The sequence below is a fragment of the Saccopteryx leptura genome, chromosome 5, assembly GCF_036850995.1.
Source record: "Saccopteryx leptura isolate mSacLep1 chromosome 5, mSacLep1_pri_phased_curated, whole genome shotgun sequence".
Taxonomy (NCBI): Eukaryota; Metazoa; Chordata; class Mammalia; order Chiroptera; family Emballonuridae; genus Saccopteryx; species Saccopteryx leptura.
Genome location: NC_089507.1, coordinates 79242195 through 79263319, shown reverse-complemented (window position 1 = coordinate 79263319; position 21125 = coordinate 79242195). Strand labels below are relative to the sequence as shown.

The window sequence follows — 21125 nt, the reverse complement described above, 5'->3', positions numbered from 1 at the left end:
AATGAGGTAAAGTATCTTTTACATATTTATCAGTTGTTTTGGTTTGCTGTTTTGTAAAATGAAGGATTAAATGCTTTGCCAGTTTTTCTACTGTATTTTTTTTTATTGATTTTAGGAGTTTTTCAAATTTCTGGATATGAATCCTTTGTGAGATGTGACTTAAAATGATTTTCATTAATTCTGTGGCTTTTTTATTCTCTGAATAAATTCTTTAACCAAATGGAGGTCCTTAATCATAATGTAGTCCAGCACTATTTATTGAAAAAGCCATTCTTTTGCCTTTCTGTGCTGTCCAGAGAGAGGCCCATACAGCATTGTCCTTGGTTCCCGCATAACTTAAAGGGAAACTGACAATGTATGGAGCCCTTGATGAAGGAACAGATGGAGGAGGATGTCCTCAAATTTCCTGCAGCAGGAACCTACTTACATGGCACTAACCTTGGATTTCAAATGGGACAATAAAAAAAGTGATGGTGCCTACACTATAAATCTGAAGAGAACCTGGGAGAAGCTTCTGCTAGCAGCTTGTGTCCCTGTTGTCACTGAAAATCTCTCTGATGTCAGTGTCTTATTGTCCAGGATCACTGGTCAGTGGGCTGTGCTGAAATTTGCTGCTGCCACTAGAGCCATTGCCATTGATCCCTTCACTCTTGGAAGCTTCACTAACTAGATCCAGGCAGTCACCCAAGAGCTGAGACTTCTAGTGGTTGCTGATCCCAGGGCTGACTGCCGGCCTCTCACAGAGGTGGCTTATGTCAACCTGGTTACCACTGCCCTGTGTAACACATTCTCCTCTGCACTATGTGGACACTGCCATCCCTTGCAACAACAGGGGGATTCACTCAGTAGGTCTGGTGTGGTGAATGCTGGCCGAGAAAGTACTATGTATACATGACACCATTTCCTGTGAGCACCCAAGGGAGGTCTTGCCTGATCTCTATGTCTGCAGAGATCTTGAGAGATTGAAAAGGAAGAGCAGGGTGCTGCTGAAAAAGCTGTGGCCAAGGAGGAATTTCAGAGTGAATAGACTGTTCCTGCTCCCGAGTGGCTCCTCAACCTGAGGTCACGTGTACTCTGGTCTGAAGGTGTGCAGGTGCCCACGGTGCCTATTCAGCAGGTCCCTGAGGCCTGGGGGGTTCAGCTCGCCACTGGAGACTGGTCTGAAACCCATGCTTCTCAGACCACTGAATGGGTAGGAACAACCACTGAGTGGTCTTAAGGTGTTCTTCTACAAACTCATAAAATAGAAATAAAATTATTAAAAAATAGTTTCTTCAAAAAACAACAACAACAACAATATTCTTTCCTCACTGCAGTACAGTAATTATTTTGACATATTCAGTCACTGTATACAGGGTGAGACAAAAATAGGTTTATGGTTGTGAGGACACAAGACACAGAGTTTATTCTGTATCATTTTAATTATTGTGTAATTTTCCATATGAACAGCTGTAAACCTACCTTTGCCCATCCTGTATGTGTGGATCTCTTTTTGCAATCTTTGCTGTGCCAGTGGTCAATTTTTCTATCTATAAGCCCAATGCTATTGTATCTTCATGTCTGTAGCTTTAACATTCTTTGAATAAAATTAATTTTGTCTCAGCCACTTTATCTAGAAATGTGAAGACACCTTGAACACATTCACAAACCATTTATGTTACTAGCTCAAACACATTGCATAAAACTAGCAATATATTTTGCATGTGACTAATGAATTTGAAAATATTATTTATGTTATCTAGAAATTTATGTTTTTGAGGTTATTTATCAGTAAGCACCTTGAGTTTCTCATTATAATATTTCCACAAGATAATTGGGTATTATTTGTTCCATTTTATACCCAAGGAAACCAAAGTTAATTGCTTCACCTAATGTGAGATGAATCATTATTCAAAATTAGAATTCACAGTCCCTGTCTTCTCATTCTGTTATTTAACCAGTGAGGCAGGATACCATTTTATGCTATTAGTCTTCCTTAAGAAAATAAAAAGCTGTGTTCCTGGGATCAAATGTTGTTTACAGATTCCTATTAAGTCTTAATTTATGGTTAACAAAACTCTGAATTTCTTTACTAACTGGCATGTGTTTAGATGAGTCATACCTCATGATACAACTTATTCAGTTATATGTCAATAATTTAACTTAATTTCATCAATATCAACATTGTCACAGGAGCTGAATATAGATTTCAGATTCTGCCTTTGTTGTCTTTTTCCATTTACAAAATTACACTAATCACTGTTATGGTCCAAATTGGCATCTGTTTCTTCTGGAGTATTTATCTTACTCCAGGATTTAGTTCAGTAGCTTCATTCACATTTTTATCTATATCCCAGAAGTAGTCATATTACCTGTTTCAATCCCTCTGAATGTGAAATGTATAGCTCTTCAACTCTATCATATCTAACATCTGCATTATTCCAAGTTGTTTCTCCTCAATACTAATTATGCATTTTCTGTATTTATTTGGTCTTTGCATGTTTCTCAAAGTTAATTATCTACTTAGATAGTTTAAATTGTGCATGTATTTATTGGACCTTATTAAGAGAGACAAATGATTAGATCCATGGTATAGTACTGCTTCCACTGGTGACTTTTTGCTCAACTTACAAGCTTATAATCAAATATACCTGAAAGATTGACACCGAAGGCAGGTAAATTATAGAATTTGAGTGTGTGTGTGTGTGTGTGTGTGTGTGTATATATATATATATATATATATATATATGCATATTTTAAACTATTCCCATATTTTTGGTGATTTGAAGTTCTTATTGACTGCTTCATCTTCATCTTTAATTTAATTATTTTTTTAATTTATTAAATATATTTTATATAGCTCTTACTTTTTTTTCAGCCTTAGCATTATTTTCCTATTTCTTGAATTTTTTCTCTTTTTTCCCTGATAAAACTGATAAAAAAGACTTAGATCTTGGAATACTGCTTTTTTATGGCCACCAGCAGTCATAAATTTTTGTTTATTTATTGGCTTTATGCTTTCTCATTGTTTGCATCTCCAAATTTACTCTTGCATATAGGACTGCTATAAAAAATAGTAACATACTCACATACTTAACATTTTTATGAAAGTACAAATACTCTGGGGTATTCCTTTAAAGGAAATTTAAAGTTCTGGTAAAATAAAATTGTAGTATGATTCTTCCCTGTTTAACTTAGTTTAACCTTTTGAAATTCAAAATTTCATTTAAATTATATTTAGTGATGTTGAACAGTCCATAACTACTGATCAAGAGAATGCCTGGAAAAAAGACTAGTTTACTTATAATAAATTTTAAAAGTAAAATATCTGTCATGCAGTGAAGTTCAATAAAGTGAAAATATAAAGCTCAATAAGATAAACTAGTAGATATAGTTTGACCGTGGGTTATATATCGCATATTATCATTATTTGGAATATATAATAATATTTCTATAAAGGAGAACATGAGATTGATTTCATGATATGTTTTTCTAGCAATTGGAGTCATACCAAACAAATACGCACAAACACACACACAATACTGGCTTAGAGAAGAGTTTTAATTTATTTGTTTATAAACAAATAAGAAGTAGCTTTTAAAATGTATCCATGTCTATCCACCATGATCTAAATTAAAACTCTTTATACTTTCATGGAATCATGTTTTTTAATGCCATTTCAGTCTAAAATAATGACTTCTCAATAATTATTTATTAGACAAAATCTTATTGCTACTTCTAAGAATTAAGTGATTTTTTTTTCCTTTTTTATTTTCCTGAAGCTGGAAGAGGGGAGGCAGTTAAACAGAGTCCCACATGCGCCTGACAGGGATCCACCCGGCATGCCCACCAAGGGCTGATGCTCTGCCCAACTGGGGCATTGCTCTGTTGTGGCCTGAACCACTAGCACCTGAGGTGGAGGCCTATCATTCCACTTGATCTTCAGTGCTCTGGCAGCCTCTGGTAACCGCTGGTCCTCACTTAGGTGCCCATACATGAGGCCATGCTAATGAGTCCTGTTCCTCCCATGCCTCGCTGCCATTGCCTTTCTCTGAGTACCACAATTGCTACTATTCATCTGTGCTTTTTAAAGTCTTTACTTGGACAAAGTCAATTTGTGAACAATTTATGTGCAGTTATCCTTTCTCTGTTTAAGTGTTGTTTTTATTCTCAGGGCACCAAAAGCCTTAGCTTATTCTGCAATATCGTACAAAAACTTTTGTGAAGTAAGGTTTTTTGGCTTTTACTTGTAGCTCAGGTCGCCTTCACTCACACACACACACACACACACACACACACACACACACACACACACACACACCATTTCTCCTTGCCTCTGAATCATAGATGTGGTGAGAAAAGAGCAAGCAAAAATAAATTATTGTGATAAACGTGCTTGGATTCTAAGTCGATTGAAAAGAAATAGAAAAAAAGGCATAAGCACAGGATGAATAAGAATTTATGAGTGTGTAGTGCGCATGTCCTGTTGTGCTTAAAAAGGTATATTGTTGTGCTACAATGTGTTCTACTTGAGGGATATGTAATCCAAGAACTAAATCAAGAGGAAGTTGTGTTAGAGTAATGTGGTACATACTTATCAGAGGTAGATGACTGGAAAATATACAGGTTATTTAATGCATTCATTATACAATAAACATTTTTTGACAATCTACTGAGTGGAAGGTAAAAACATACCAAATTTATATATAATATAAAGCTATAGAGAGCTATAAAGGCAGTAGCTACTACTTTTACAACAGGAAAGGTGAAACATTGGAGTTGTCAAAGTCTAGGTTCTTAAATATACCAGCTCTAATAGCTTGTGCTTGCACCCTTCAGAGTAATCTTGGACTAGTGCCTGAGAGTTTTGAGAAATCACCTATCCCCATGACAGAGTGAGTCTAAAGATAAAATTGAGTTTCAAACACTATGTTAAATTCTCATTGCCCCCAACTCAAATGACTAAAGTTTTATTACTGTACCAAAATGTCTAGTGTCTTCTCCTAGTGTGTTTTCCTAAAAGGCTTCTGAACTCCTTAGGTGAAGAGACCTTGTGTCAACCTCACCCAATTTGACAGATTTTTCAAAGTATACCCAAACACTAGTCTTGTATTTAGTTGAGCTACAAATTCAGTTATACCCAAAAGTCAACAAGAATGTAGATAAATTATTCTAACTTTTTATGCCTCTGTTTAGGAAACAGATGTTTGAAAAGCATAAGCAATAATTAATATTCATTTTTAATGATCTTTCATTGTCTTAGTTAAGTTGAGAGACACATTTAATTATAGAGTTTACAATATCAAAAATGTTTGCCTGACTTCTGGTTGTGCAGTGATAAAGTATTGACCTGGAATACAAAGGTTGTTGATTCGAAACGCTGTGCTTGCCTGGTCAAGGCACATACAAGAAGCAACTACTATAAATTGATACTTCTTATCCCCCCCTTACCTTCTTCTCTCTATCCTCTCTCTAAAATCAATATATAAAATCTTATTTAAAAAATAAGCTTGAGTCCTTTTTATACTCAGAAAACCACAAGAAGAAAAGGTTCCATATCAACAATAAAAGCTATATAAATTACAAAATTAAAACATTTTTTAATGCATAAGAACTTTTTTCAGGCTGAGATTGTGAGGTAAGTAAGTGAGCTGAATTCCAAAAGGTAACAAGCACCTTGAGGAGATAGAGGATCTATTAAATATTACGCCTGTAGAAAGAAGCGATAGATTTGAACACAGGTGCATGTAGACCTACCTATAGGTGGCAATATAAACTAATAATGTCCATGTTCTGTGATCTTCTCTCATGCAAAGCAAAAGCCATCTTTTTCTTGGGGGAAAACAAGAAGAGTCTTTCATTTTTTGGCCCCAACACAATATTCACTACCACTGGGAGAAGGATAAAAGCAGAAACCCTCTGGCACTAATGGAACAGCTAGAAACCAGCCCATATCTCTGACCCAAGCAAAATCAGTAGCTGCTTGGGAAAGAGAGGAGCCTCCTTTCCCTGCCATCTATCTTGCTCTGATCCTACAGAAAGTGCCAGAAACCCACTAATGTTGAGGAAACTTCATTAGTTCAAAGCAAAGATTGCCTGCTGCTAGGGAAAGAACAGGATACATGCTCATACCCAGGACTCTTTACCAGTACAGGAAGAGTTGTACTTCCATAAGGAAGAGGAGCAGAAGCTTTGTGTTGCAGGTAAACAAGATGTGGCTAAGACTGACTAGAATAGAAGAACCAAGAAATCTATTCTGTCAGGCCTGTGGGTGAAGTGAAAAGCAGCAGCAGTTAGCTGCTGGGAGAGGAGAATGACCAAACATGTGGTGCAGTTACATAGGTATTCCTGAAACCTGAAGAGTGGAGCAAGAACACTGAGGATAATTCCAGAATTCTAGCCCCACATTAAACAGAACATTAAGCACATTATTCTCCAAATGGAGTTATTCAAACTCTGTGGTGCACTGAGGTAACTATGGCAACACAAAATCCAAACCCAATTGCTAATTAGATTGATTCAAACTCTTATGTTAATAGCCAGGCAGAAGAATTAGACGCATCTTCTTATAGGCATAACTTATATTTATCTAAGTCTTTACTATTCTTTATTTTATTTTATGACACACACACACACACACACAGAGAGAGAGAGAGAGAGAGAGAGAGAGAGAGAGAGAAGAACATCGAGCTGCTCCTGTATGTGCCTTGCCCGGTAATCAAACCGACAACCTCTGTATTCCAAGATGATGCTCCAGCCAACCAAGCTATCCAGCCAGGTCTTAGTTGTTGTTTTTTTATTTATTGTTAGAGAGAGATATAGAGGAAAGGAGAGAGAGGGGAGGGGGAAAGAAAGCATTTGTTGTTCCACTCTGTCATGCTTTCATCAGTTGCCTCCCATGTGTGCCCTGACTGGGGATGGAATCTGCAACTTTGTTGTTTTGGAAGGATGCGCTCAACTGACTGTGCTAACCAGCTAGGGTATCTACTATTTTTTTAACACAGATTTTTCAAATCTATCAAAAATTACAAGATCAGGAAATTACTTGTCAAAATAATTCATTAATAATCAATAAATCAATTAATAGAATCAGACAAGAGATTGATGATCCATATATTGGGACTATCAGACAATGGCTTTAAGATAATTTTGGTTGTCCTGGCCAACTGGCTCAATGGTTTTAGAGTGTCAGCCTGGTGTGTGGAAGTCCTGGTTTGATTCCTGGTCAGAGCAACACAGGAGAAGTGAACATCTGCTTCTTCACCCTTCCTCCTCTTTCTTCTTTCTCTCTCTCTCTATCTCTCTCTCTCTCTATCTCTCTCTCTCTCTTTCTATCTCTCTCTCTCTCTCCTTCTCCTGAAGCCATGGCTTGAATGGTTTGAGCAAGTTGGCCCTGGGCATTGAGGATAGCTTCATGTCCTAGGCTCAGGCACTAAAATAGCTTGGTTGCTGAACAATAGAACATCAGTCCCAAATGAGCAGAGCATCACCAAGTAGGGGGCTTGTCTGGTGGATTCCAGTCAGATGAATATGGGAGTTTGTCTCTGTTTCCCTGCCTCTCACTTAATAAGAAAAAGAAATACAAAAGAAAGAAAGAAAGAAAGAAAGAAAGAAAGAAAGAAAGAAAGAAAGAAAGAAAGAAAGAAAGAAAGAAAGAATAACTATAGTTAGTATATTGAAGGATATAGTGAAAAAAATAGAAGTTAAAACATGAATGGAAAGAGTAAGAATTTAATGAGAGGTGGCACAATTTTAAAAATATATCAGATAGAAATGCCTGAAATTAAAGCCATGTAATCTTAAAAAGAAAAAAGAAAACAATGTATTAAAGTTTGTGTAATCCATACCCTTTGAGGAAAAAAAACCTAGGTGGTATTCACCATAGGAGAAGTGCATTAATAAGAAACCTTATAAAAGAAAATGGAGTAGGAGTTGGGGAATGCTGGAGTCATCAGACCACAAAGGAAGTGTGCTCCTAAGTGAAGGTGGAAAGGGAAGAAAGTTGGATAGAAGCTTCTTTCACAGAATGGTTATAAGGAAACTCTCAAGGTGCATAAGATGACCTATAAGAACCTTCAAAATATTTTTGCTAGCTGAAGCAAAGAAATATAGGCAATTTAAATGCCCCTTACAGTGAAAAGTGATCAATTTAATGTGGTGAAAGTATATAATAAAAGACTTAGCACAATAAATAATACATATATATATATGTATATATATATTTTACAAAACACTCCATACATTTTCAAGGATACATTTACATTTCAATAAGCAAATTGTAAATGGAGTGGATTGAAAAGCCATGCATTCAGTATACTAGAAATAGTAATAAAAGGCGAAAGGAATGGGACTGGAGAAGAAGGAGGACAAAAAAAAATAAAGTATAATTAAAACACATTAAAGGGAGACTTTAGACATAATGTTGCTGATGTTGTGTCATGAACTTGATTCTGTGTATGTGAAGTTCCATGAAAAAATAAAAAAATAAAAAAGAAAATATCTGTTTTTGTCTTCTTCCTTCAAAGTTAAACAGCATTTCCTGACTTCTCACTATGGTAGATGATGGTATTGGCATGTCTCTCCTCTTCCTTCTAACTTCATCTTCATTAATCTATACATTTAATTTTATATTATCAAGTGTGAGAATATTAATATTCTCTTCAGCATTAATTTTTTTTTTTTTTTTCATTTTTATGAAGCTGGAAACAGGGAGAGACAGTCAGACAGACTCCCGCATGCGCCCGACCGGGATCTACCCGGCACGCCCACCAGGGGCGGTGCTCTGCCCCCCAGGGGGCGATGCTCTGCCCATCCTGGGCGTCGCCATATTGCGACCAGAGCCACTCTAGCGCCTGAGGCAGAGGCCACAGAGCCATGCCCAGCGCCCGGGCCATCTTTGCTCCAATGGAGTCTTGGCTGCGGGAGGGGAAGAGAGAGACAGAGAGGAAAGCGCGGCGGAGGGGTGGAGAAGCAAATGGGCGCTTCTCCTATGTGCCCTGGCCGGGAATCGAACCCGGGTCCTCCGCACGCTAGGCCGATGCTCTACCGCTGAGCCAACCGGCCAGGGCTCTCTTCAGCATTTATAAATTAGTCTTCTATATTTTGTCAACAAGTTGATTTTATAAAATTGCAACTGTTAAGGTGCTTTTGAATCATCATGACTGTAAGTAGTATTCTTTGCTGAGTCAAATGGTATATTAGGATTATGTATTCTATTCTAATTGTTAAATGTTAACAATAATTAAGGCACTAAAACCTTGGATCCATGTCAAATATATTAATATTTTCTTTTTTTTTGTATTTTTCTGAAGTTGGAAATGGGGAGGCAGTCAGACAGACTCCCTCATGCGCCCGACCAAGATCCACCCAGCATGCCCACCAGAGGACGATGCTCTGCCCATCTGGGGCATTGCTCTGTTGCAACCAGAGCCATTCTAGCACCTGAGGCAGAGGCCACAGGGCCATCCTCAGCACCCAGGCCAACTTTGCTCCAATGGAGCCTTGGTTGCTGGAGGGGAAGGGAGAGACAGAGAGGAAGGAGAGGGGGAGGGGTGGAGAAGCAGATGGGCGCTTCTTCTGTGTGCTTTGGCCTGGAATCAAACCCGGGACTCCTGCATGCCAGGCCGACGCTCTACCACTGAGCCAACTGGCCAGGGCCAATATACTAATATTTTCTACTTGTATTAAGTACAGTATAGCCAGAGCCATTTTAATTTGCATCATATGTGGATGATGATTTTTTTGAAGGTAAGAGACATCAAAATTTTTTTTATTATTATTTGAGATAGAAACACATGCTGTTTACTAATCCCTTGATATCAATCAATTATTTGCTATTTTATATGTTATGTGGGAGTAATTTAATATTTTTGACAACATTTATTTTAATGCAGATATTATTCTACTTCATATAGAAAAAAATTAAATGGAGAGCCACTAGGGAAAAAAATAAACATTAAAACTAGAGGTTAAATAGATACAACTTAATTTCTGAGTTCGTGTTTAGCAATTAAATCTGATTAAGAAATAACTTATAGTCTATTTTATAATTAATAATTTTTAAAATATGACCACATATATTGTGCACTTACAAGCTGATATGCTATGCGCTAAAAGTATTACACACCTCATCGACTTTCGTTTTCACAACATTTCTAGTTGTGGAGTTTAATCATTGTTTCCACTGAGTAGACAAAATAAGACTGAGAGAGTTCATATAATTTTTCCAAGGGCACACAGCATGGAAGGTAAAAGGAGTCTGGTTATCATGGTCTGAGACATTAAAGATGTGGGCGATATTGCTGATGTAAACTTTATCAGTTAGGATTATAAGTGACTGTATATAATAGTCTGTTAGGCCTGCTATTATAAAATATTGCAGAATGAGTGATTTAAGCAACAGAAATTTATTTTCTTACAATTCTGTAACAAGAAGTTCAATTTCAAGGTGTGAACACATTTAGTTTCTTCTCAGGCAGCTCTCCTGGGCATACAGATTAATGCCTTTTGCTGTGTCCTCACTTGGTCATCATTCAGACTGTATTTTCTGTGTCTTAATCTCTGCTTCTTATATGGACTCCAGTAATATTGAATTAGGACTCACCCATAAAATCAAATGTTGCCTAATCTTTTGGAAGGTCTGCTCAATCTCCAAATATAGTCACATTCTGAAGTACTGGGGGTTAGGACATTAGAATTTGGGTAGGACACAATTCAGTTCAGAGCACCAAACAGTCAATATACTCTGAGAGTCAGCTAGAGTAGAGCATTTAAGAATACAGACTCTAAAGCCAGTCTGTCTAGGAACAAACCCTGTTCTATGAGGTAGTAGATTTCTCCACTTATAAAGTAGGAATAAGAATATAATCTTATCTCAAAGATTTTTTGAAAAGATTTTTCTAAATACACTTATTTAGAATATATCCTGATGAATACAATTTAGTTTAAAATTAAACTTCACCAAAGGTAAATTTCTGAATAGGTTATATAAATGTGGGTGAAAACTGACCCCATATCATTGAATGAACAAGCACAGTGGAAAAATCATACCCCGAATCGTCTATGATTCCACATGTTGAGAAAATTTAAATTCTTATATATTTTTGAAATTTATAAGATTCATGGGGTCAAAATTAAAATTAATTTTAATAATAAAGATATAATAATAGACTTTATAATATATAACAGATTAATAAAATTGTGATAATAACAAATTATAATAAGATCTAGTTTGATGAGTCAATTTTTAAGAGGTGTTCACAATAAAAGTAGGGTTTGCACATAACTATTTTTGAGGATAGATGACAAAATGTTGCTAAATTATTTTTAACCACCAAATAACCAATCATTTTTTAAAACTTTTATGAATCAAAGATATTATCCAAAGTAATTATTTTGTTCATCTATACAATTTATCCTGTAATAGTGAAAAAAAAATTCTTGAATTCTGATAATTAGTTCATCCTTTTCAAAAAATATATTTTTCATATTAAAAAGGGACATAATTGAATTTAGGTTTAACTAGTAAAAAGATACAGAAAACAAAAGTACATAGAGAATTATTCTATATTTCAAGAGTCTTGAACCTCAATCTTTATGTCCAGATTTTTTTTTATTCCACTTAAGATATTTTGACCCACTTAAAGAGTTGTCAAAAAACTTAGAATCCTGCCCTAGCTGGTTGGCTCAGTGGTAGAGCGTCGGCCTGGCAAGCAGGAGTCCCGGGTTCGATTCCTGGCCAGGGCACACAGGAGAAGCGCCCATCTGCTTCTCCACCCCTCCCTCTCTCCTTCCTCTCTGTCTCTCTCTTCCCCTCCTGCAGCCAAGGCTCCATTGGAGCAAAGTTAGCCCGGGCGCTGAGGATGGCTCCGTGGCCTTTGCCTCAGGTGCTAGAATGGCTCTGATTGCGGCAGAGCAATGCCCCAGATGGGCAGAGCATCGCCCCCTGGTGGGCACGCTGGGTGGATCTCGGCCAGGTGCATGCGGGAGTCTGTCTGCCTCCCCATTTCCAACTTCAGAAAAACACAAAAAACAAACAAACAAACAAAAAAAACCCTTAGAATCTTCCTGACCAGGCAGTGGCTCAGTGGAGAGAACTTCGGACTGTGATGTGAAGCACCCAGGTTCGAGACCCTGAGGTTGCCAGCTTGAGCGCGGGCTCATCTGGTTTGAGCAAGGCTCACCAGCTTGAGCCCAAAGTCACTAGCTCGAGCAAGGGGTCGCTCGCTCTGCTGTAGCCTCCCTCCCCCCTCAAGGCACATATGAGAAATCAATTAATGAACCACTAAGGAACTGCAATGAAGAATTGATGTTTGTCATCTCTCTGTCTGTCCCTCTCTCTGACTGTCTCTGCCACAAAAAAACAAACAAACAAAAACTTAGAATCTTTCATTTTTACTTTGTGTGTATGAATGCATGTGTGTTTGTGTGTATATATCTGTATTTCTTGACTGGCTGTAATAAAATTCCTACTTATATTTTTTGTTTGTTTTTTGCTTAGACTTCCATTTATTTCCAAATAGACTATGTTAAAGATAAGAATAGTGTACTTTATGTAATATTTTCATCTGTAAGTGGGTATTACTTATTCTAAGAACCCATAAAAGAGAAAAGCAGAAAAGTAACATTTTCAGGACTTACATGTGCCCACTATTGAATACATATATTTTATTAAGAGAAATTACGTACCTCAAACTTGAGTAAATAACTAATAATTGTCAGAATTAGAATGATTATTTCATTTCAAGTCCCATTAAGATTTGAGGACAATATTCATGTCTATTCATATCTTGTGCCATTTTTAATTCGATTGTTTGATGTTTTTGGTTTGTTATGGAACAGTATGAATTCTTCATATATTTTGAATATTAGTCCCCTATCAGACATGTAATTTGCAAATATTTTCTCTCATTCAGTAGGTTGTTTTTCATTTTGTTGATAGTTTCCTTTATTGTTTCAAAGCTTTTTAACTTGATGTAGTCCCACTTTATTTTTGCTTTTGCTTTTGGTGTTAGATTCAAAAGTTATTACCAAGGCCTAAGTCAAGGTGTTTACCACCTATGTTTTTTATATGAGTTTTATAGTTTTAGATTTTACACTCAAATCTTGAATCTGTTTTGTGTAAATATTTGTGTATGGTAGAGTATAGTGGTCCATTTTCATTCCTTTGAATGTGCTGTCCAGTTTTTGCAATACTATGTATTGAAGAGACTGTCTTTTCCCCATTGTATGTATGTTTAGCTTCTTTGTTGTAGATTAACTGACCATACATGTGTAAGTTTATTTCTGGATTGGCCCAGGCTGATTGGCTCAGCGGTAGAGTGTCAGCTTGGCATATGGAAGTCCTGGGTTTGATTCCTGGCCAGGGCACACAGGAGAAGTGTCCATCTGCTTCTCCATCCTTCCCCCTCTCCTTTCTCTCTATCTCTCTCTTCTCCTCCCACAGCCAATGCTCCATTGGAGCAAATTTGGCCCGGGTGCTGAGGATGGCTCCATGGCCTCTACCTCAGGCTCTATAATGGCTCTGGTTGCAACAGAGCATTTCTCCAGATGGGCAGAGCATTGCATCCTAGTGGGCATGCCAGGTGGATCTCAGTTGGGCGCATGCAGGAATCTGTCTCTGCTTCCCTGCTTCTCACTTCAGGAAAATGAAAATAAATAAAAAAAAGTTTATTTCTGGGCTATCTATTATGTTTCATTAATTCATGTTTCTAGTTTTATGCCAACACCAAACTATTTTAATTACTATAGCTTTGGAATATTACTTGAAATCAGGAACTGTGATACCTTCAGCTTTGTTCTTTTTTCTCAAAATTTGTTTTGGCTACTCAGGGCATTTAATGGTTCCATACCAAGTTTAGGATTGCTTGTTTTATATCTGTGAAAAATGCCACTGGAATTTTTATAAGTATTTCATTGAATCTGTATATTTCTTTGGGTAGTATGGACATTTTAAAAAACATTAATTCTTTTCATCTATGAGCATGGAAAACCTTTTCATTTATTTGTGTCATTTTAAGTTTCTTTCTTTAAGTCATTATTGCTTTTAATATACAGGTCGTTTACCTCCTTGCTTAAATTTTTTTTCTAGGTATTTTATTCTTTCAATGCAGTTGTAAATTAAATTGTTGTCTTTTTTTAAAAAAAACTTTATTTATTGATTTGAGAGAGAGAGAGAAAGAGAGTGAGAATTATTTATTGTTCTACTTAATTATGTATTCATTGTTGATTCTTTTATATGAGATCTAATCAGGGATTAAACCCATAACCTTGGCATATGGGATTGTCACTAACCAACTGAGCTATACCTAGCCAGAGTTGGAATTGTTGTTTTAATTTCCTTTTCTGATAGTTCATTATAGTGTCTAGAAATGTGATAGATTTTTGTGTATTGGTTTTGTGCCCTGTGACTTTATTAAATTGGCTCTGGCTAGGACTTCTAATAAGATATTGAATAGAAGTGGTGGAAGTAGGCATCCTTGTTTTATTAATCTTTTTAGATCTTACATGAAAACTTTGAGCTTTTTATTGTTTAGTGTGATATTAGCTGTGGGCTTGTCATATATGACCTTTATTATATTGAGGTATATTCCTTATGTTCCAGCTTTGTTGAGAGTTTTTATAAGTAGATGTAAATTTTGTCAAATGCTTTTTCTGAATCTATTGAGATTTGATAGATGATTTTTATCCTTAAGTTTGGTAATGTGGTGTATTGCATTGATTGATTTGCAGATGTTGAACAATCCTTGCATTTCTGTAATAAGTCCCACTTGATCATGATTCTTTTAATGTATTATTGAATTGAGTGTGCTAATACTTTGTCAGAACATTTTGAATCTATGTTTACCAGAGATATTAAGCTGTACTTTTTCTTGTGGTATCCAACTTAGTTTTGGTAAAACTAGTTTGAAAGAGTTACCCCCACTTCTATTTTTTGACAGAATGTGAGCACAATTGGTATTAATTTTCTCTGAATGTTTAACCAAATTTATCAATAAAGTCATTTGATCTTATACTGTTGTCATTTGGTACATTTTTGACTACTGTTTTAATTTTTTCACCTGTAAATAGTCTGCTCAGATTTCATCTTTTATCATGATTTACTCTTGCTGGGTTTTAAGTTTCTAGTAATTTGTACATTTCTTCTACTTTGTTCAATTTTTTGGTGAACACTATTTATAGTAGTCTCGTGATTTTTTCATTTTTGTGGTATCAGTTGTAACATCTCCTCTTTCATTTCTCATTTTATTTGTTAGAGTCTTGTCTCTTTTATGGCTAATGTTTATCAATTTCTTTTTTAAAGAACCTGATTTTAGTTTTATTAATAATTCTACTGTCTTTTAGTTTCTATTTATTTATTTCTACTCTAATATTTGTAATTTTTTATGCTTTATCTTATGGGTGCTAAAAATATTACTTCTTTTCCTCCAACTTTCTAAGTTCTTCCAGCTAGGCTAATAATTAAATTAACAAAGACACATTACCAGGAGAAAATAAAAATTTTAATATAGTGTATAGGAAATTCAGATAAGCATGAAAATTCCGCAGATAGTGAAGCAACATTTGGTTTCTATGAAATTTTAGACAAAGGAGGTAAAGGGATTGGGGATGGCATATTAGATTTCAGAAGTGAGAATGGACAATTGACAGGTAGTTGAGGAAGAGCACAATACACACAACAGGAATTTTTTTCTAGGCAACTTAGAAACAATTAGTTACATGGGATATCTAGCTAACAGTTTCCTGCCTATAACCATCTTATTTACCACACTCAATTTAAATTAGGTTAAGGCAAACATCCTAAAATTTCCTTCCTGCGGCAAGCTTTTCTATCTGAATTTCTTGGGCAGGAAAGGAATAACAGTCGAGTATTTCTTTCTGAAGCTTTTGTTTCTTAATAAAAAAGTTGAACAAATATTCCAAAAAGGCAGCTTAAGGGTGGAAAACTTTGGTTTCTTTCAATTTCTTCTTTATTTTATAGTTCTTTGAGGTATAAAGTTAGGTTTTTTTATTCGATACTTTTCTACTTGAAGTAGCCATTTACTGCTTTGAATTGCTCTCTTGGAAATGGTTTTGCCTCATCTCATAAATTTTGTGTAATATATTTCTATTTTCATTTATCTTAAGGTATTTTTTTTCTTTTTTGATTTCTTATTTGGCCTATTGGTTGTTCAGTAGCCTGTTGTTTAATTTGTATATAATTGTGAATTTTTTAGTTTTCTTTGTGTAACAAGCATCCGGTTTTATACCATTGTGCTTTGAAAAAGTATATGATATGATTTTTATCCTTCTAAATTAATTAAAACTTGTTTTTTGGCCTAACATATGATCTATTTGTGTACTAATAAAAAGAAATCACCTCAATCGATCCATGTCTTCTTAAAGAAAACGATTCGGTCAAGAGACAAAGTGCAGGAAGTAAAGCAAATATTTATTGGCCTTGCAGAAGGAAATTCAGAGAAAAGCTGGCCTTGGAGACAGGTTCGGAGGATTAGCCTGGGATGAGCTGCTGAGCTGCCACTGCCCGCTGCTCCCCTGGTGGCGAGTCTCCAGAGTTCCTTAGAGCTTAAAAGAAACAAAGAGGCAAGAAAAATGTGCCTGCCAGGGAAGAGGAGGAGACAAAGGAGGAGAAAGGTTCAGGAGTGCTCCTGGAAGGGAACACTTGCTGGGTCTTTCATTTTAAGGTTTTTAAAAGTGGAGATTTTAGCCCTGGCCGGATATGTCAGTTTGTTAGAGCTTCGAATGAAACACGGAGGTTGCTGGTTCAATCCCTGGTCAGGGCACATACAGGAACAGATCTCTGTTCCTCTCTGTCATTCCCTCCCTGACTCTCCCTGGCTAAAATCAATAAATTAAGAAAAAAATTCTAAAAGTGGAGATTTTAGGGGAGGTTCCAGGGGAGTAACTCAATAGCATATGTCAGCTCTCCAGGGGTGCCCTTTCAGGGTCATGGTCTCCACTGATTGGTTGGTACCAGAGGGTCAATAGTCAGTGCAGCCGGGCCTGAGGTCAGTGTGGTATTGCTTGTCTGGTTTTGCTGGTTTTGTGGACCAGGAGCTAAAATACAACTGATGCCTAGATGTTATTCTGAGGAATTAATACTTAAGGGAGTGGTTGTGCAAGGCCTTGCTTATGGGTCATATGAGGCTAATCTCCTGTCCGTTGTTCCTCCTTTAAGGGGGCCTAAAACCACATGAGTGGCATATGCCAGGGGAGGAGAGGTCAGAGGAAAGTGCAAACCACATGACCAGTGATGTGAAAGGTCAGGGGATTTAAAACCACATGACCAGCTAAGGGAGGAAAGCTGACCCTGGAGCTGAGGTCTTTGTCTTCCCTATTTTGCCCATTATTAGGCACTTAAGGCTTTCCACCCTGATGACCTGTACCTGACCCACTTTCTTTGCTCTGCTCGTCTAACTGTCTACCACATTTGTGAAAATGTTTATGTGCCCTTGATAAAATATATATATATTATTGTTTTTGTATGGAATGGAATGTAATTATCTAAGTGCATATAATTTGAAGTGTTTTTAAGACTGCTCTCCCTTATTGATTTTCTGTCTAAATGTTCTATACACTGATGCAAGTGGCATATTAATGTCTCCTACTATGATAGTATAGCTGTGTATTTCTCCCTTTATTTCTGTTAATATTTGCTTTATGCGTTTAGGTCCTCTTATTATGGGTGCATATATATTTACAAATGTTATATGTACTTGTTGGATTGTCCTTTTAATCATTATGTAATGTCATTCTTTATCTCATATTATAGTCTTTGTTTCAAAGTACTATTTGTCTGATGTAAGTATAACTACTCCAGCTTTCTTTTGGCTTCCATTTACTAGAAATATTATTTTTTTTCTTTCCCCGTCATTTATTCAACAAAGGAAGCAATTAAGATCTCAGAACGAGAGGAGGGTGTGTCTGGGAAGAACTGTGTGTCCCAGGGGAGGAGCCTGAGTTGATTCAGGGGAGGGAGCTCCCTCTGTGTGAACTTTAAAGGCATGCTAAGACCCTGAACAGTTTGCTCAGCGGTAGAGCGTAGGCTGGCATGTGCATGTCCCAGGTTTGATTCCCAGTCAGGGCACACAAGGGAAGTGACCATCTGTTTCTTCACCCCTCCCCCTCTTTCTTCTACTCTTTCTCTCTCTTTTTAAAAATTAATTTTAATAAAAAATATGGAACACTTCACGAATTTGCATGTCATCCTTGCACAGGGGCCATGCTAATCTTCTCTGTATCATTCCAATTTCAGTATATGTGCTGCCAAAGTGAGTACACTATAAATATTCTTTTTGACCCTTTCACTTTTAGTCTGTCATTTTGAAGCAAACTATAGATTTTTTTTTTGTATTTTTCTGAAGTGTGAAGCGGGGAGTCAGAGAGACAGACTCTCTCATGTGCCTGACCAGGATCCCTCTAGGCATGCCCTATAGAGGGTGATGTTCTGACCATCTGGACCATTGCTCTGTTGCAACTGGAGTCATTCTAGCACCTAAGGTGGAGGCCATTGAGCCATCCTCAGCACCTGGGCCAACTTTGCTCCAATGGAGCCTTGGCTGCAGGAGGAGAAGAGAGAGATAGAGAGAAAGGAGAAGGGGAAGAGTAGAGAAGCAGATGGGCACTTCTCCTGTGTGCCCTGGCTGGGAATTGAACCTAGGAGTTCCATATGCCAGGCCAACACTCTACCACTGCACCAATCGGCCAGGACCCTATAACTTTTGATTGAAGAGTTTAGTTTGTGTACATGTAATTATTGATAAGCATGTGTTTATTGCCATTTTGTTAATTATTATCTGTTGTATTTTTTTTGTTTGTAATTACACTTTGTCCCTTTTTCTTATATTACTCTCTTCCCTTGTGATTTTACGACTTTCTTAGTGGTATGTTTACACTTAATTTTTTCTTTTGTGTATTTATTATAAGATTTTGCATTATGATTACCATGAGACTTACATAGAACAAGTTATATATATATATATATATATATATATACACACATATATATATATATATTATGTTAATAGCAGCTTAATCTTCTTCTAAAACTTATTACTCTTTCCCCAACTTTTATGCTTTTGATGTCATATTTCCCATCTTTTATGCTGTGTTTCTTTAACTAATTATTGTTATCATAGTTATTTTTCCTACTATTGTCTTTTAACCTTCATAATAGCTTTATAATGGGTAAGTGATTAACTCACTACCTTTACTATATATTTACTTTTTTTAGAAAAAATTATTTATTTTTCTCTTAAGTGAGAAGTGGGGAGTCAGAGAGACAGACTCCCACATGTGCCCTGACTGAAATCAACCCAGCAAGCCCCCTATGGGGTGATGTTCTGCCCATCATGGGCATTGCTCCATTGCTCAGTAACCGAGCTGTTTTAGCGCCTGAGATGAGGCCATGGAGCACCCAGTGGCAACTTTCTTGAACCATTTGAGGCATGGCTACATGAAAAGAAAAGAGAGACAGAGAGGGAGAGGGGGAAGGGTGGAGAAGCAGATGGGCGCTTCTCCTGTGTGCCCTGACTGGGAATCAAACCTGGGACATCCACACACCAGGCTGATACTCTACCATTGAGCCAACCAGCCAGGGCTGTGAAATTTATTTAATATATGTTCTTTTTATTAATTAGAGTTCTTTCTTTTCTCTTAAAACATCTCTTTAACATTTTTTATAATTCTGGTTTAGTGATAATGAGCTCCATTAGCTTTTGCTTCTTTGGAAGCCTCTATATCTCTATCACTTCTGAATGATAACATTACAGGTTGGAGTGTTATTGATTGAAAATATTTTTTCTTTCAGCTCTTTAAATATATTATACTACACCCTTCTGTCCTGTGAAGTCTTTGCTGAAAAATCTGCTAACAGTCTTATGAGGGTTCCTTGTACATAGCAAGTTGTTTTTCTCTTGCTGTTTTAAATTCTATCCTTGTCTTTAACTTTGACATTTGAATTATAATGTGTTTTGCTGAGGGTTTTCTTGGGTTTCTTTTATTTAGAGCTATCTGACTTCCTTCATCTTTATGTCTGTGTACCTCCCCACATTAAGAAAGTTTTCAACTATATTTTTCTAGTAAAATTTCTGACATTTTCTCTCCTCATTCTAGAAGCCCTGTGATATGAATGTTTGCCTGTTTTATGTTGTCCCATAAAACTCTTAAGCTATCTTCACATTTAAAAAAATGTTTTTCTTTTGCTTCTCTACTAGGATGAATGCCACTTCATTGTGTTTGAGTTGACTGATTGTTTCTTCTGTTCCATCTAGTCTGTTATTGATTCCCTCTAGTGCATTTTCTTTTTTCAGTCATTGTATTCTTCAGTTGTGTGACTTTTATTTGGTACTTTATTATATTTTTCATCCATTTTTGGAAGTATTTTTTTGGTCTATTCTTTCCAGTTTGGTAAGTATCTTTATGAACATTAATTTGAACACTTTGTCAGGTAAATTAATTATCTTAGTTTCATGAAAGTCTTTTTTTCTGATATTTTATTTTGTTTTTTTATTTGGAACATATTCTTTTGTTTCTTCATTTTACTGACTTCCTATGTTGATTTTTATACACTACATGAAACAACCAACTCTCTCAGTCCTGAAGGAGTGGCCTCATATAAGTAATTAATCTTCTCATTAAACCCTGCCTCAGTTTATTATTGTCTCTCACACTTTTATGCTTTTGAGGAAGCTTACTATATTTTAATAGCACCCAATAACTAAGGAATGTAAGACCTGTCAGTATCTGAAAGGAGAAGATTACAGCACCTAAATTTAGGTTAACTGGGATCCAGACCCTCAGGCATAAGCTTTTAAAATTATGGAAATAACAGCATTTTCATGCTGTGGAAGAAATCCACCTTTGTCTTCAATAAACTCAGAAAAAGGACCAAGGGCCAGAGATGTTGTGTCATTGCCCAGCACTATAAGGACATCTTGAGCTACCTTATTGAGTAGGTAAGTACTTATTAAGAAAGAAAAAGAAACTAGACATTAAACTTAACAAACTAGGGATCTGAATGGGACATTAAGCTTCATTCACTAGAAAACCACAGCATTCACAAGCTCCCCAGGTAACCTTAGCATCCTCTGTGAAGGGAACCTAATCCTCAAAGTGAGAAAGAATATTAGGTACAGGTCATTAGCCAG

At 36.4% G+C, this 21125-nt stretch overlaps 1 non-coding gene and 1 pseudogene across 1 annotated transcript; one reads left to right on the top strand and one right to left on the bottom strand.

Annotated features, from left to right (window-relative positions):
- The first annotated feature begins 357 nt into the window (after positions 1 to 357).
- On the top strand, positions 358 to 1219 carry LOC136406516 (small ribosomal subunit protein uS2-like; annotated as a pseudogene).
- Positions 1220 to 18149: 16930 nt separating this feature from the next.
- LOC136407268 (U6 spliceosomal RNA) lies at positions 18150 to 18256 on the bottom strand. The gene has a single exon (XR_010751825.1). It is a non-coding gene; the product is annotated as a U6 spliceosomal RNA (small nuclear RNA).
- Between the last annotated feature and the right edge of the window lie 2869 nt (positions 18257 to 21125).